Genomic DNA, 15,110 nt, shown 5'->3' with positions numbered 1-15,110 from the left:
TGGCAGAAGAGGTGTACTTTACTGGAACTAGTTTAGGGCCCAGGTCCCACCTTTGGTGATTTTTATTATGATATCTACATGAAGTAATTTATGCACGGAGATACCTTGTAAACAAACACATGGATTATTATTATTGTGATAATAACTTCATTAGGAAAGGAGGCAGCTTGGTGGAGGGTTTAAGAATTTCAGGCTGGGAGCAGCCGGCTGGCTCATTCGGGGAAGAAAGTGTGACTCTTGATCTCGGGGTTGTGACTACAGGCCCCACGTTGGTTGTAGCGATTACTAAAAAAAAAAAGATAAACTTAAAAACAAAAAAAAGAATTTCTGGCTGGAAGACATGGACCCTGTTACCTGAAGGAAGGTAGGCCCTCCCCTGAGGAAGAAAGGTAGAGGTCATTTTGAGGGAGGGTAAGCCTGAGGCTCCAGATACGGAGTATAAGAAATCAGTGAAGTTGGGAGGTTTCATTCTCAGGAAAAGTTTGACTTTATAGTAGCTATTGCCTAGAGAAGACCCATGCATGGTGGCACAAAGTGACACTTCAAAACCAAGCTAGGACTATACATTTGTTTCATTTGGTGGCTCAGATAATGAACCCTAATTGTACTGAGTTTACTTAGTGAAGAGAGAATTATATTTAGTGAAATACATGTGTCATTAAGGAAAGCTTAAAAAATATTAAAAAAAAAAGATACTATACTCATCACTTCTTGACATAGAGTCTTTGCCAAGGTGCTGGTTCTGCAGTAAATAAGCCTCAGCTTAGAATCTTACTGAAATGCAAACCTTGCTTTCTTTGTGCTGTTTCCCTGTACACTCAACACAGTGTTTTGGAAACCTTCAGTTATCTAAATTCCCATCAGGTGACATTGTTTAATCTAACATTCTCTCTTTCATATGTGAAAACAGCTCTAAGGACAAACCTTGGAGATGCTTTGAACTCTCTTTCTGGTGGTTGGGAGGGAGTTTCCAATCTCTCTCCCTTTCCTCTGTACCCACCCCCCCCCCCCCCACTTGGCAGGAAAAGCCTCTGGCCGCTTTCCCCCAACCCATCCTCCCACCCTACCCCAAGCCAGGGCACAAGGGGAAAGAACCTTTGACCTTGGCCGAAAAAAGTCACTGTCTAATCAGTGAGCATTTTAGGCCACCGGGAATCCACATGTGTAAAAGTTACTTGGAATGAACTTTTTTCTCTTCCGTGTGAAAATTTAGGTCTTTGATATTGAGAGGAAAAGACTATGCTTTAAAGTAACGAATACGCCTATTTCAAATCTTGTGACGAAAGTATGAAAACAGAACCCCTCACCTAAAAAGGCTGCAAAAAATATTTTATTTTGAAGACAGCAATAACTGGAAAAAAAAAACCCAAAACGACAAAAAGGTTTCTTTCAGGTCACATCTTAAAAAGATCCTAGGATTATGCAAAGGTCTAAGACCCCCAACCCCTGCTTTCTGAGGGCCTTAGAAAGATTAACAATGTTTTAAAAACTGAGGCGCCTCCCTTTTTAAAAACAACCCGCTGCATTCTTTTCCTCGATCATATTGCCCCATTATCAGTCATCTAAGTTATACCTTATAAACTGCTTTGATGTGGTACACACATGCAAAAAGTACACAAAGTGGATAAACTTCTACTGTCAATGCTGCTGTAGAGGTATATATTTAGTAAACATTTAGTTACATTATTTTATTTTTGTGAAATGAGAACTGATCGACCAAACCTTTCAAACAGACCCACCAGACGATAAATACCACCATATGTTTGATTCACAGTACATTTGGGCATAAACACTTCAATTACAGCTTTGTGTTTAGTATCAAAAACCTTTTCTTGTGTGCGTGTGTTTTCTCTACAGATCCCGTGCTCTGGATTACATTTTGAAAATCGCTTATTACAGATAAAGCCCCTTTCCAGGTACGCTTCCGAGAAACATATGTATTTATGCACACAAAGGTGTGTGCAGATCTTTTCACAAACAAATGTCCATATGATGCCTGCGTCCCGCTCCCCTGCACATGCCCACCGCGTGGTGTGCCCCGCCGGCCACGCCGCGCAGCCGGGGTGCCCATGGGGACAGGCTTGCCCCCGAACACGCGGGAGCCCCGCGGACCTCCCCGGGGAAGTTAACCGGCCTTTCCACTCTGGCTGCGGCGAGAGCCTCCCCGCCCCCACCGGTCCTCGGGCAGCGCGGCCAACACCCAAGCCGCCCCGCACCCGGCTGCGCGCGGCGGTGGGGGCGGGGCGACCAGTGCCCCGGCGGCGCCTCGCAGCGCCTGCGGGTCTTTATTTTTTAAAAGACAGCGCCGCACCGTTCCAGCCCCCAGCGCCGCCAGGGCGGGCGGGAGCGAGAGGAGTTGGGCCGGCGGAGGGGGGGCGCACCCCCCCGCCGCGCCGCCGCCGCCGCCGCCGCCGCCGCCCCCCCGTCCGCGGCGCCCCTCCCCCGCCGGCCCCTCCCCCGCGCGCCTGCCCGGCGCAGGCCGCTCGGGTTTGTTTTGCTGCGCGGCCGCCGCCGCCGCCGCGGGCCTAGCGAGCTCATTTGTGCCTGGCTGGTCCCCATTCCTCTCTCCCCAGTGTTGAGTGTCTGAGCCGTTGGCTGCTCCGAACCGTTTGGCTCTTTCCCTTAGTAACAGCTTTTACCTTCTGCCTCAATTCCTCTCCCCGCTCGCGCCCTTCCCCCGCGCGCCGCCTCCCCCCGCCGCCGGCCGCGTGCGCCCCCGCCCCTCCCCCCGCGGCGGGAGCACCTCCGCTCGCCACCTGGGGACCCGCGCCGCGCTCCCCGCCCCCGCCCTCCCGGCGCCCATCCCCCGCGCCCTCCGCTCGCCGGGGTTATAATTGCCTCTCACCCCCCGGAGGGGTTATTTTGGGGGTGGTTGGAGGCGGCGGCGGCGGCGGCGAGGAGGGGAATTTCCTTGTGCCTCCATTCCCGGGAGGGGGGAGCGGCGTCGGAGGCCACCGTTTCCAGGTAAGCGCTGGGGGCCGGACCCCGGGGTGGGGGCGGCCGCGGGCCGGGGCGGGGGGCTCGGGCGGAGGCGGCCGGGGGGCGCCGGGCCGCGGGGGGATGGGCGCAAGTGGAACATGCATTTTTCAACTTGGCCCTTTGGGGAGCTGGGGTTTTGGTGGGGGAGGGGAAGGCAGGGAAGGCATTTAGGGTGCCCCATCCCCCCTTTTTCCTCTCTCAGGCTTATTTGAAATGCTCACGTGCCTGCCCACCCCCTACCCTTTCCTGATCTAGGGGATCCTCACCCTTATGTTGTCCCCGAAAATGTGCACCTCGGCCTTCTCCCCCGCTTCCACCTTTCGTGCATTTACACCCCCTTTGTGTGTGTGTGTGTGTGTGTGTGTGTGTGTGTGTGTGTGTGTGTGTGTGTGGAGGCTTTCAGGAAAGAATTTGCAGCAAATTGAATCAAGGAGCCATCATGAGGCCGACTCTTTTATAGCCTATTTTTAGCAGAGGAGAGGGATCTTTTCGGTGCATGTTATTCTGTTAGCAATGGAAATCTGCTCCCCTCCCCAGGCGCGTCCCCGGTGCAGGCGCGGCGACCCGGGCCGGCGTGCTGGGGGCTGCGGGCGGCTGTTGGGGCCGCGCGTCCCGGGCGGGGGCGCCGGTGGGGGAGGGGCGCGCGCCGCCGGGCCGCACTCCGGGACGTGTTTATTTGTAACTTAGTGCCTTTTATCGTCTTAAGGAGGTATTTGTTAGAGTCTCTTTGAAGTTGGGTTCAGAAGTGTAGAATTGGCAAAGTTATTGCCAGCTTCCTGGTAAGTTTTGGGTGGCACAAAGTCACATTATTTTCTGACAGTGTAAAGGCCACGTTGTGAGGGTGGTTTCTCGGTAACTTCCTCTTTGCAACCGATGTCATTTTTTTTGAACAGAAGCGACTTTTATTCAAGTGAAATTATTAATCTTAAATGGCAGCTCGAGGGAAACCATGCATGTGCTAACATGTTCAGTATTTTTGGAAGTTCCTAATTTGCTGAAAGAGGCATCACTTTGCAGTGGCAACCGAGATTAAATTTAGGTTGTGAAAATGGTGTGTTTCATGTAAAATTTGGGTTGTAATGGCTCTTAAAAGAATGCTCCTTTTACTGGGTTACCTAATAACATTCTCTAAAATAATTTGGTGATTACAAATGACAAGTGTCGGAAGCTAGTTAAAAATTAGATTTTTTTCAGTATCTGGAGTTTACTTCATACTTAAAATCTTGGACCGTGCAGGCACCAAGGTGAGGAGTTTTAGTACCTATGTCATTTACAGTCGACTTAAGGAAGTTTACTATTGGTTTTCTTGTTTTCCAAAGAAGAACCTTATGCTGTTCTAAACAAGCTTGTTAATAAAATGTGGTGGGTGAAATGATAGGTTATTTTTAGTCTGAATTGCCTATCTCCCCCCCTCCCCCATGTAATTAAGTAATCATTTGCCTCCTCCTTTTTTCCTAAAGACTGCTTTATCAGATTGGATAATATAAGGCCCTGGTGGTGTTTTCGTCTACTTACTAAAGCAAATTATAAAAAATATCCTGGTTACACATTGAAGATACAGCAAGTGACTTTTTGGCTTTCCCAGTGTGGTTCATTTTCATTTTTATTAAATAAGAGCTGTGCTACATTGGTGTATTTTAGTAATCCTTATTTACTGGGACTGTATGTTCTTACCATTTTAATAAGTTTATAGTCTAGGGAAATAGGGCAGCTTTGTCTCCATGAAAACTGTGTCTGTTGTGTTGTATCATGGGAGTTCATGACAAGCAAGCTTAGGAGATCATCATTGAGGGTTCTAGACATAGTTATCATTTACCTGTGGAGGAAGCGTGGCGGAAAGAAAATATGCCTGAGAGTGGTTAGGCATGTGATGTGTGTTAATACTTTTTGCTCTGAAATCGTGCTTTCCTGCTTGTTTGGAATATGATTTTTTTCCCTCAGTTTTCTATAATGCCTTGTTTGATGTATGTAACGACAACTATTGAATCCATAAATAACTACTTTTTTTTTTTTGCTGTTTGAGTAGTTAGATTCAGACTTATAGAGCAAAATACTATACTCTATGGAGTATTAAAACAAATGTATGTGGAAAAAGTTTTCCTTATTGTTATGGAACTTAATTAATGGACTTGTTAATGGCTTAAAAATTGTTGCAAGGATCACCATCAGTTTATAAGATGCTTTTCTTCTATCATATACCAACTTTGGTTAATACGGGAGACACGTGGTAAATTGTGTGGCTCTTTATGGAGCTTGTATTTTTGCATTGGTTGCCTCAAAGAAGTGAGAAACATTTTAATAACTTTTTACATGTGTCCAGGAATTTCTTTGTTACTTGTGTTCTCAACATCTAATGAAGGTTTATCATGATTACCTTGATAATGTGCCCACCAAGAGAATAAGAAGTAACTATTTTCTGGGGGCCTTTCAAGCTAATAAGCAGAAAAGGCAAAAGCTTAATATAAATATAGGGGTTACTGATAAAAAGAGATGTGACTAGTGGGCCTTTGGAACAGCAACCTGTTGAATAAATACATCTGTTCATATATAGCAATGAAATATAAGTACAGTCTTGTCAAGTGAGTAGCTGACAAAGGAATTCTACTTGTACAAGTTAACTCCCACAATATTACTACAAAGAGTTTTTGACCTGATGCACTTTGATGAAGTTGGTAGAAATAATTTGTTGGGTTTATTCAATTCCTGTGTTTTTTATATAAAAGAGGAATGTAAAGGACAGTAAGTCAGGGGAGAGAGAGATGCCAGAAATATTGGCACCATCCGGGACTGTATTTTTCTAGTGCATGTGAATTTGACTCCTTTCATAAATAACATCTACAGTTAACTAAAGTGCAAAACAAGAAGTCAGTAACGTTAAGGTGTTTATACATCCCCATAGTATAGAAGGGTTAGGACCAAGAGCTGTTAAGTAAGAGCCTGGTCCAGTTTGGAGACCACCATGGTGGTACCTCCTGTTCTAATACCAAAGAAGCTTGAGGGTTTTAGCTGTGTGAGAGAACTGATGGCTGGAGAGGTTACTGTACACCACCTATGGGATTAGACTCCAGAAGAGTACAGTTAATTACCCTGTAACCAAGAGCCAGAGGAAAGGGACTTCACTTGGGTTATGCTCTAGGAAAGGTGTGAGGTGCTTTCTATGTCATACTTGAGGCTAATCCTATGAAGTAGGAAGTACTGGACTCTGCAGACGATGAAACAGAGAGGTGCAAAGTTAATTCACTTGTCCCAAGGCCGCAGAGCAGTCCAATGAAGCATTAGGGTTCAAACCTAGGTCTGTCTGAACCCTACTTTCTGCTCTTTCTAGATGACTGTAGCTGTGCCAAATTTTTCCAGCTGTTTTGTCAGTTTTGTCTGTCAGTGTCCTTGCAGAAAAATAGCGTTTTTAATCAAATTTATAATTCTGTAGTTGGGTGTCTCTACTAACTGGGTCAAGTAATTGCATGGATAAATGGAATTCATAGGACTCAAACGTTATTGTGTTTAACTCTATGGAACCATTTAATAAGGTGCAGTCTTCTTGCAAACTGCTGTATTTTCTGTCTTGAGATTGACAGCGGTGAAGTAACCTCTCCAAGTACTGGCAGCAGAAATAAGAAAATATGGTTCTATGCCTACAGTGAAGAAGGAAAAGCAAATAAGAGTATGCCTAACTGTCCTTCTGAGTATGTATTCCTGAAAACTTGTATAAGAACATCACATCAAAGCTTTTGTGTAGCATAGTGGTCCATCAGGGGTCCTTGAGGCAAACTGCCTGGGTTCAAACTCCGGCTCCATCCCTTTACTAGCTATGCAACATTGGGAGAGTAACTCCTCTTTATCTCTGTTTCCTCTTCTGAGTAATGGGGACAGTCAACTTCGTAAGGTTGAGATTGACAGAATTGTGCTGAGAATAGTGCTTGACATACAAGCATCATGGAAATGTAGGCTGTTTAGGATGATGATGATGGGTTTGGATTTGAAGTTTGCTTCTTTGTATTACATTTTATGTGCTTATTATTTATTTTAGTGGGACATTCCATAGAAAACATTTGGCAGTTTTATTTCCTGAGTAGAATATTTGAAATAAAGTTAGCTTTATGTACTCTTGAAGTTGTGATTGAAGGCTTACCTTGAAGAATTAGATTGGATTTTAATGCCAAGTAGGAACAATCTCAAGTTACATTGTGTAGGTACAGTGCTGGGTCTTTTGGGTGACTTTTAACAACTGTTCTTTTGTCACTTGGGCTTGGACTTCTTAAGTCTTGCACCATTTGAAACATTTTCCAACTCTTTAAATAAAGGAATTTTGTTTTTCAGGGCTGGAGCAACCAGTACACCTAGGATCTCCTTTTTAGATTGGAGTGATGACTTTAAGTAGGTTATTGTTTTCTCCAGGCTTGACCTTTCATCTGTGTTCTTGTTCTATATTTTTGGTTGCTGTCAAGTCAGTTCTATTTGAAAGTTCTGTTGCTCTGAAGTATCTGTAAGCCTTGTCTTATTTTCACTTCCCATATTTTTTTTTAACCATTTTTAATTCAGCAGTAATGTTAACTACTAATATAATTTATGTGTCAGGACTACACAGCTTCTTTGACAAGGATGTTGACAATCTGAGTGGCTGATACCCAGGTTTTAAGAGCTAGGAAACCTAGGCTCAGGGAGTAAGGGATGCACAGAGGGATTTAGGCCCAACGTGTCTGATTTTTAGGCCAGTGTTCTTAACTAGCAGTTTACGGTCCTCACTGTGAATGAATGAAAGACTGAATGAATGGTTTTAGGTCTGAGTTATTACATTAATTTTCTTTCTTTTTTTAAAAGATTTTTATTTGAGAGAGAGAGTACAAGAGCGGGTAGGGTCAGAGGGAGAAACAGACTCCTCCTCGCTGAGCAGGGAGCCTGATGTGGGATCATGACCTGAGCCGAAGGCACTTGCTTAACCAGCTGAGCCACCCAGGTGCCCATTACATTAATTTTCTAGTGGGTTGCTCTGTGCAGCGTTTCTTCTCCATTCTGTCTACTGTAACTTCTTGGCAGTGTAATTTATTTAAAGCACTGGTTTCATCATGTCAGTTCCTTTGCTGGAGAACCCGTAATGGCTTCCCTTTGCCAACTGGATAGAGTTCATAAGCTTCAGAGGGGCTTTTAAGGCTCTAGTCTACCTATTCAGCTCTATTTCCCTCTCTTCCCCAACTGTGATTCTGGCTTGCCTATCGGAGACTGCAGTTTTGCCATATTCATTACTCCTGTGCTTTCACTCATGTTGTTCCTTCCCTTTGTCCTTTTTATAGTCTAGTTTTAGTCCTACTTCTTCGCTGAACCTTTTTCTGGTCATCTTGACTCAGGATAGTTCTTCATTGAGATTCCCTTTTGTTTAAAAACTATCACAAAGTCCGTAATTATTCATTGTTTCATGGATTTGTGTCCCGTCCATAGCCCCAACTACATGTTCCATTTCTTGAAGGAAAGGACCTTTTTTCTTATGGTATTAGAAGTTTTGATTTTTGTACCTTACCATCTGTGTGTTACAATGGATTGTTTCTACAGGGGTCCATGTTAAATAATAAGTAGTGATGGGTCCTCTAACACTGTTGCTGATGTGGCAGAAGTTTCTTTTTGAATTAGGCCTTCAAGGTTTGGGTGTACTATGGTAGCACTTAACCTGTTAATTTGAGTTTTAATGCTGCCAATGTTGACAAGAAAGAAAAAAAACTTTTATCAAAATTTAGAATGAAATGAAAATTGATAGTTTTGTCCTCTTATTTCTGGAATTGTAGCCATGATATTGGTGAAGAACCTAATCTGGTTGGGAATCTTGTCACACCAGGTTGGCTTTATTTGGTTATATTTCTTATAATGAAACTTAAGGTTTTGGACTTTTTTTTAATCTCTTTGGCTTTTTTTTTGCTCATTATTATCTCTGTAGTGTGCCTAACTAAGTAAGATGGTGTTTTTAGCTTTGACAGCATTCTGACCACATTGGAGTCTCATGTGAGTCATTACTGTGAGGGTATTAACATTCAAGATAGAGTGTATCTATTATATAGTGTAAGTAGGTTTAATCTACCAGAAGAAAGTCATTATAACCATTTCTCTTCAGTAGGTTTTTATGGTAAGGCTGTGCCATATCAGTTATACACAACCTGGGTATATATTCTAAGGTGACTAATTTGGTATTACATCCTTTTGAAATTTTTAATATTTGGAGTTCTAAGGTATGAGCTTTTCAGCATGATTTTATTTGCATCAAACAAAATGAGTTGGTTGTTACCCTGCTTTCTGAGAGCTTGGATTCTTAACTTAGAATTAATACAATCAAACTGTAAAGGTCATGTTGAAAGATCAACAGTTAAATTTCAGTAAACATAGAGTATCCAGATTAAGGAAAAGATTTATGTGAAATGAGTAATTTGACCTTGACCAGTGAATGAGGAAGAGTAAGTATTGAATGTTTAAACTGGGGAGTTTGCCACCTGTTTTCCTGTTAAGCGATTGTAAATTTCTTTCAGGAGATAGAACAGAGAGGAGCGTGGAAAGCACAGGTCAGAGATGGTCATTCTAGTATCTTAATAGAATAATTCTTCCTCGTATGAAATTGTACTCTGGACTTCCAAACTTTTTTTTCTTCAGTGAGATGTTTAAAAATTTTAATTACCTTAAAACAAAAGCAGTGAAGAATTTTTACTTTTTAAGAACTAGATATCAATGTATTTCTTGATATCTTTATTTTGTCTGAGATCAAAGGTGGTATCAGTGCTTTTCTTTCATTTTTTTTTCATTGTGTCCTTTTCAGCACACTGTGTGGTAGGACATTGTAATGAGATAATCAGTTGTTAAGTAGATGTTTGCTTTTTTTGTTACTGTGCATCTACTTGAATGATGGGTAGCATTTTAACATGGATTCAGTATTAAACAAATGAATTTGTATCATTTTTTGCAAAGCCATAGTTAAATGGGTAAATCATTTAGTTTCTAGAAATGCATGCTAAGAAGGGTCATGTGAAGTGTTACGTAAAGTTATTTAGAGCATTCATTCAAGCAATACGTCTATAGTCAATTCTTGTATTAAAATTCTGAGATTCATTTAATTCTATGTAATTGTTTTTGAGGGAGATCTACATAGAAAATTTAAAGGCTAAAAATCTATAGCCTTAAATAGAGTAATAGAAAGCATTTGGCATTAGCATAAACAAACACCTCCAGAGAGGTGATGGTAATAGTGTAATTTGCTAGTTACCTTCAACTGCTAATAGAATACAGCTTATGGGTTAGCGAGAGATATTTTATGCTTTTCCCTTAATTTGAACAGGCTAATTGGGTAGAGTGTATACTAATTTTGTTCCATTTCTGTTTTTCGGCTATCAGATGTCATTAATTCACAGTATAAGGCAATTGGGTCATCTACTTTGGGTTTCTGAAATAAGGTAATGGAAATAAATATGAATGAATTTCCTTAATGTCTTTTTTTTCCTGTGTAATTTTTCTTTTATGGGATAGAATTTATCATACATGAGTGAATTTTTAGAGGCTGTTTGTAGCTGTAGTAGTGTTCTTTGGCACCTTTTTATATAAAAATGCGATATACTGTCTACTTAAATTTTCTCCCACTAAAGTGATGAGTTTTCTTTAAATCACCTTTCTCTGTCTTCATTAATAAGAAATGTACATTTGTGAGATCATAGACTGGGGTTAGGAGTGCAGTCTTACTGTGTCAGGAAAATAGTCTTCCTATTCTGTGTAAAAACTAACATGTTCTCATGGAGGGTGGGGTTGCTTCTTTGACCTTGGATTTCCTTCTGTCCTGCTTAGCAGAGGTCACCAGTTTTAACATCTGGTGAGAGATGTTTTGTGTGAATGGTTCCTTTACAGATTTGTTTAGAATTGATGTTTATGACTTTGTTAGTATTTATAGGATTTTTTCAAAGATACATTAAGTGAAAAAACAGAGGCAGAAGATGTTGTAGTCTGATGCCATTTTAGCTTAGAAAATGGGAGAAGAGTAGAAAGGAGGACACAAACGTGGGAGAGTGTATGAGTTATGTGTGTATGTTTTATATGCTTAGGATGACTCCAGAAAGATACACAGGAGACTAGGGGGTGGGGTTGGGATGGGGCGATCATGTGGTCAGATGTGGGAGAAACTTACTTTCATGTATAATTTTTTGAACTGAATCTTGCAATGCTAGTATTATCATTTTTAAAAAGTATTGATTGTGAAAAATCAAGGGATCCAGTTAGGAATTCTTAATCTTTCTGTTTCTTTCAGTTGGACAATCAAAAGAGAGAAAACTTATTTTTTCCCATGCTCCTCAGTTTTTGAAGAGCTGGAATTGTGTATATTTCTGCAAACACTTATTTTTACTTCTCAGATTTGTTGGCAAAATTAAAGCCATTGAGTGATTAAAAGCTGTTAGTGCTGTTTCATGATTGGGTCATCAGACCAGTTGAAGTACTTAGTGATAGTGATGTGATTTCCAAGTCCCATCCAAAGGCCAGTAATTGGGAATTAATTCAATGCACATAATAGAAGGAGATATCGGTTGTATAGAAGTATATAGATGTCTGATTTCAAAGGTGTTTTGCCAGGGGTTTGGAAATCTGGTGAGAATTGTGTTTCTTAAAATTCGGTAGTTGATTTTTAATAATTGTCATAGTCTTTGGTATAATGGGATTTGTGGGACTGTAGCTTCTGATATTGCACAGATCCTGCCATGACTTGTGAATTTAGATGTATGTATTGCTGACACAAAGGAGACAGATAAATTCAATTCTGATTCCATTTTAAGTTGCAGTTGGTGTTACTTGTTAATTGTTCATTGGCTGTTTAGTTTACTGTAAAAGGTTTTGCCTTCTAGTTGTGTTTAAACTTAAGCTGGAAAATCTTGAGAGAAAGGTGGCACCTGTTTTTGTACATTTAATTCTGCTTCATTGTGACCTGCTTCCCTGAGACTGTTGCTTCTCTTTTTGGTGATAAGAGGGCTAGGTAGGGTGTGTGTCTGATCTTAGGTAATTAACTCTTACTGTACGTAATATGTTACTGTGGTGAGAATCTCTGGAGCTTGGCATACCTGGCTTGTCACCCCTGCTTATTAGTTGTATGGCTTCGGAAAATTTTGTAACCATTCCATTTGGTTTCCACTGTGAAAAATGGAAATAAAGAGTAATTAATACTTTCCTTATAGAACAGTTGTGAGGATTAAAATGTGAATATATGTAATGCAGTTATCATAGGGCCCAGCACATAGGAAGTACTCAGTGATGCTTGCTACTGTTTGGTAGCTTTGTTAGCTGCAGCGCAACAGCTGTAGAGAGAGGCAGAAAAGTGACACTTCTGTAAACCTGTCGTGATTTCCTGTGGCAACTGCAGAGGCCTGGATGGCTAGAATTCCCAATTCAGAGGGCTGTAACTGCATTTGGTGACTGAGCTTTCGTTGCTCTAATTCTCTAAAATGAGAATGTGGGGGCACCTGGCTGGCTCAGTTGGAGGAGCATGTGACTCTTGATTTCTGGGTTGTGAGTTCGAGCTCCATGTTGGGTGTAGAGATTACTTAAATAAAAATAAAATTTAAAATGAGAATGTATACTGTGTTTTGTCTCTACATATGTCGTTTTATGTAATATTTTATATTGGTCTTGGTCATATCTTGATATTACAAGAAAAAAATGTTACTACTTAAAAAAAAAGTCTTTTTGCTTTGATCAAACACTGCTCTCTGGCTCTCCAGTGGATGCTGCTTGTATGGATCAATTATTTCAAATACACATACTACATGTTATGCAAACTTTGACTTGGACTTTCAAATATGTGACATAACAAGATATGTGTATGTGCAAAAATACTGAAGTAAGTTGCTTTAATAGCTGGTGCACAGTCATTTTCTGTAATCTTTCATTTAAAAACATGCTTTTATAAACTTCTAATTTGATTTTGTTTTACAAATGATAATGCTTTTATTTACCGAGTTTAGAAAATACTAGTTTAAAGTAGTGTCAAATTGTAATTCTCTAAACTTTATGGATTTAGAATCAGTAATCAAAATTAGAAACAAATTTTCATTTTGAGTGATAGAACATAGCACATTTATTGGTGCTAATTTCTTTAGGTAGTATTCTGAGGCTCTGTTAGGATTCTGAAGTTCTAATCCTCCAGTTTTGTTAAGTGTGCATTCAAAGTTAGTTACAAAGGATAAGGAAATTTTGATTGCTAATAAAAAGGGACTATAAGAATTTTTTTTTTTTTTGAGGTTAATCTGCAAACAGCTCTGGGTTAAGAACTCTGAATGTGTCTCATTAAGAACAGTAATTGAGGCACCTGAGTGGCTCAAATGGTTTAAGCATCTGATTTTGGTTTAGGTCGTGATCTCAGGGTCCTGGGATCAAGCCCCGCATCTGGCTCCTTGCTTGGAGAGGAGTATGCTTGTTCCTCTCCCTCTGCCCCTCCCCCTGCTCCTGCGAGCATGCATGTGCATGTGCTCTCTCTCTCAACGAATAAAATCTTTTAAAAAAACAGAACAGTAATTATTAACAAAAGAATAACCATCATACTCAGTTTCCTATATTTCATTAAAGAAATTTGGATAGATTGTTTTATACAGTTTAAAAACTAACGTACCACAGCATGTTGGTTGAATGAAGTTATATCATCTGATTGAAGATTAAGCTTCTTTCAGTGACAGTCTGAAATTGACATCCTGGCCTGTGACCACTAACCATCTGTTTCTGGCACAGACTTCTCCTTGATTGAATTGTTGGCTCCTGTCTCACTAGGCAGGGCCTTCTTTGAGGACAGTTGTGTTTCACCCATCTTTGTCATTAGTATCTGGTACAGTGCTTGACATAGTCTTTCAGTGATATTTTAATAAATGTATTTGTAAGTAAAAGTTTTAAAATTCAACAGGATTTTTTTTTTAGCCGGTGTGTGTCTCACACCCTGGGTCGGGGAGGGGCAGGGAGAGGGAGAATCTTAAGCAGCCTCCACATGCAGCTCAGAGCCCCACACAGGCTCAGTTCCATTACCCTGAGATCATGACCTGAGTCCATATCAAGAGTTGTATGCTTGACCCATGAAGCCATCCAGATACCCCTCATCAACAGATTAAAAAAGTTACCAAGGATGGTGCATTTAAAGATTTTCACTTTTCTCTGAATGTTGTTAAACAGTCAAGGTATTATGAAATGAGAAGAACAGAGAATTTATCTTAGAAGATTTTGCGGTACCCTTTATCTCCTTGTCTGCAGGAAAGTTGTTTCAGTAGATAACATAATCTTTTGTATTCTTGAATGTGGGTATGTTTTCTAATTTGGTGCTCCTCTACTTGGTTTGTTCCCTTTTTTGGGTCATATACTTTCATGAATAGCTGGTTGCCTTATTTATTTCTTCTAGTCCCATTTGCCCTTCCTGCATTTTCTTTTAGATGACTCATGTGTGTTCTGCTAGTAGATAACATTGGTTGGTTCATTTGGTCTGACAAATCAACGTAGAGGTGACTTCCTGTCCTGCAAGTGAGAACTGGTAGTAACAGGAAAAGTGACTTGTTTTTTTAGATTGTGTGTAACAGCATACCAGTGAACTTTGATAAATATGATAAATGGACATGGTATAACTTACAGAAATGCATATGTTCTATAGAATACACAGTGGAAACATTTATATATACTGTTTTGCTTGGCACTATAAAAGATGCTTAGTAAATGTCCGTTTTCTTCCCTGTTCCCTACCTGATGGGTTTTTCATCACTCTCTGTGTAAAATCTAAAAGTCCTTCCTTAGGCTGTGAGGGACCACCACCACTAATCTGCCCTGTGCCCACCTCACAATCCTTACCCTGTTTCACATCACCTTTCTTCCCCTTGTTCACTATGCCTGGTCATACCGGCTCCATTCCCACTGAACAAGCTTGTTCCTGTCTCAGTGCCTTAATTGCTTTGCTCTCCGCCTCAGGCTTTGCCCTGAGATTGTCATATGGCTAATTCTTTTATGTCATTCAGATTTCGGTTCCAGTGATACCACCTGAGAGGTCACACTGAAATAGTTGCTCACTCCTTAGCCATTTTCAGTTGCAAGACCCTTATATTTTCCGCATAGCACTTATCTCTCTGAAATAGCCTTGATCATTGTTTTTGTTTGTTTGTTTT

The 15,110-nt window shown here is 40.9% G+C and overlaps 1 protein-coding gene across 10 annotated transcripts in view; it reads left to right on the top strand.

The window, feature by feature from the left end:
- The first annotated feature begins 1,882 nt into the window (after positions 1–1,882).
- The window catches only part of TBL1XR1 (TBL1X receptor 1), a 173,800-nt gene continuing 160,572 nt past the window's right edge, over positions 1,883–15,110 (top strand). For 3 of the 10 annotated variants that reach the window (XM_027583738.2, XM_027583733.2, XM_027583739.2), the window contains exon 1: positions 2,600–2,964. The gene's annotated coding sequence lies outside the window, so the exon portion shown is untranslated. Of the gene's footprint in view, positions 1,917–2,599; positions 2,965–3,647; positions 3,759–15,110 lie in introns of those variants that run through there. The other 7 variants (XM_027583736.2, XM_027583730.2, XM_027583731.2 and 4 more) reach the window with 5 other exon arrangements.

This window comes from Zalophus californianus, chromosome 1 (assembly GCF_009762305.2).
Source record: "Zalophus californianus isolate mZalCal1 chromosome 1, mZalCal1.pri.v2, whole genome shotgun sequence".
NCBI lineage: Eukaryota > Metazoa > Chordata > Mammalia > Carnivora > Otariidae > Zalophus > Zalophus californianus.
The sequence above is the reverse complement of the archived record's forward strand: the minus strand, read 5'-3'. Positions and strand labels throughout refer to the sequence as shown.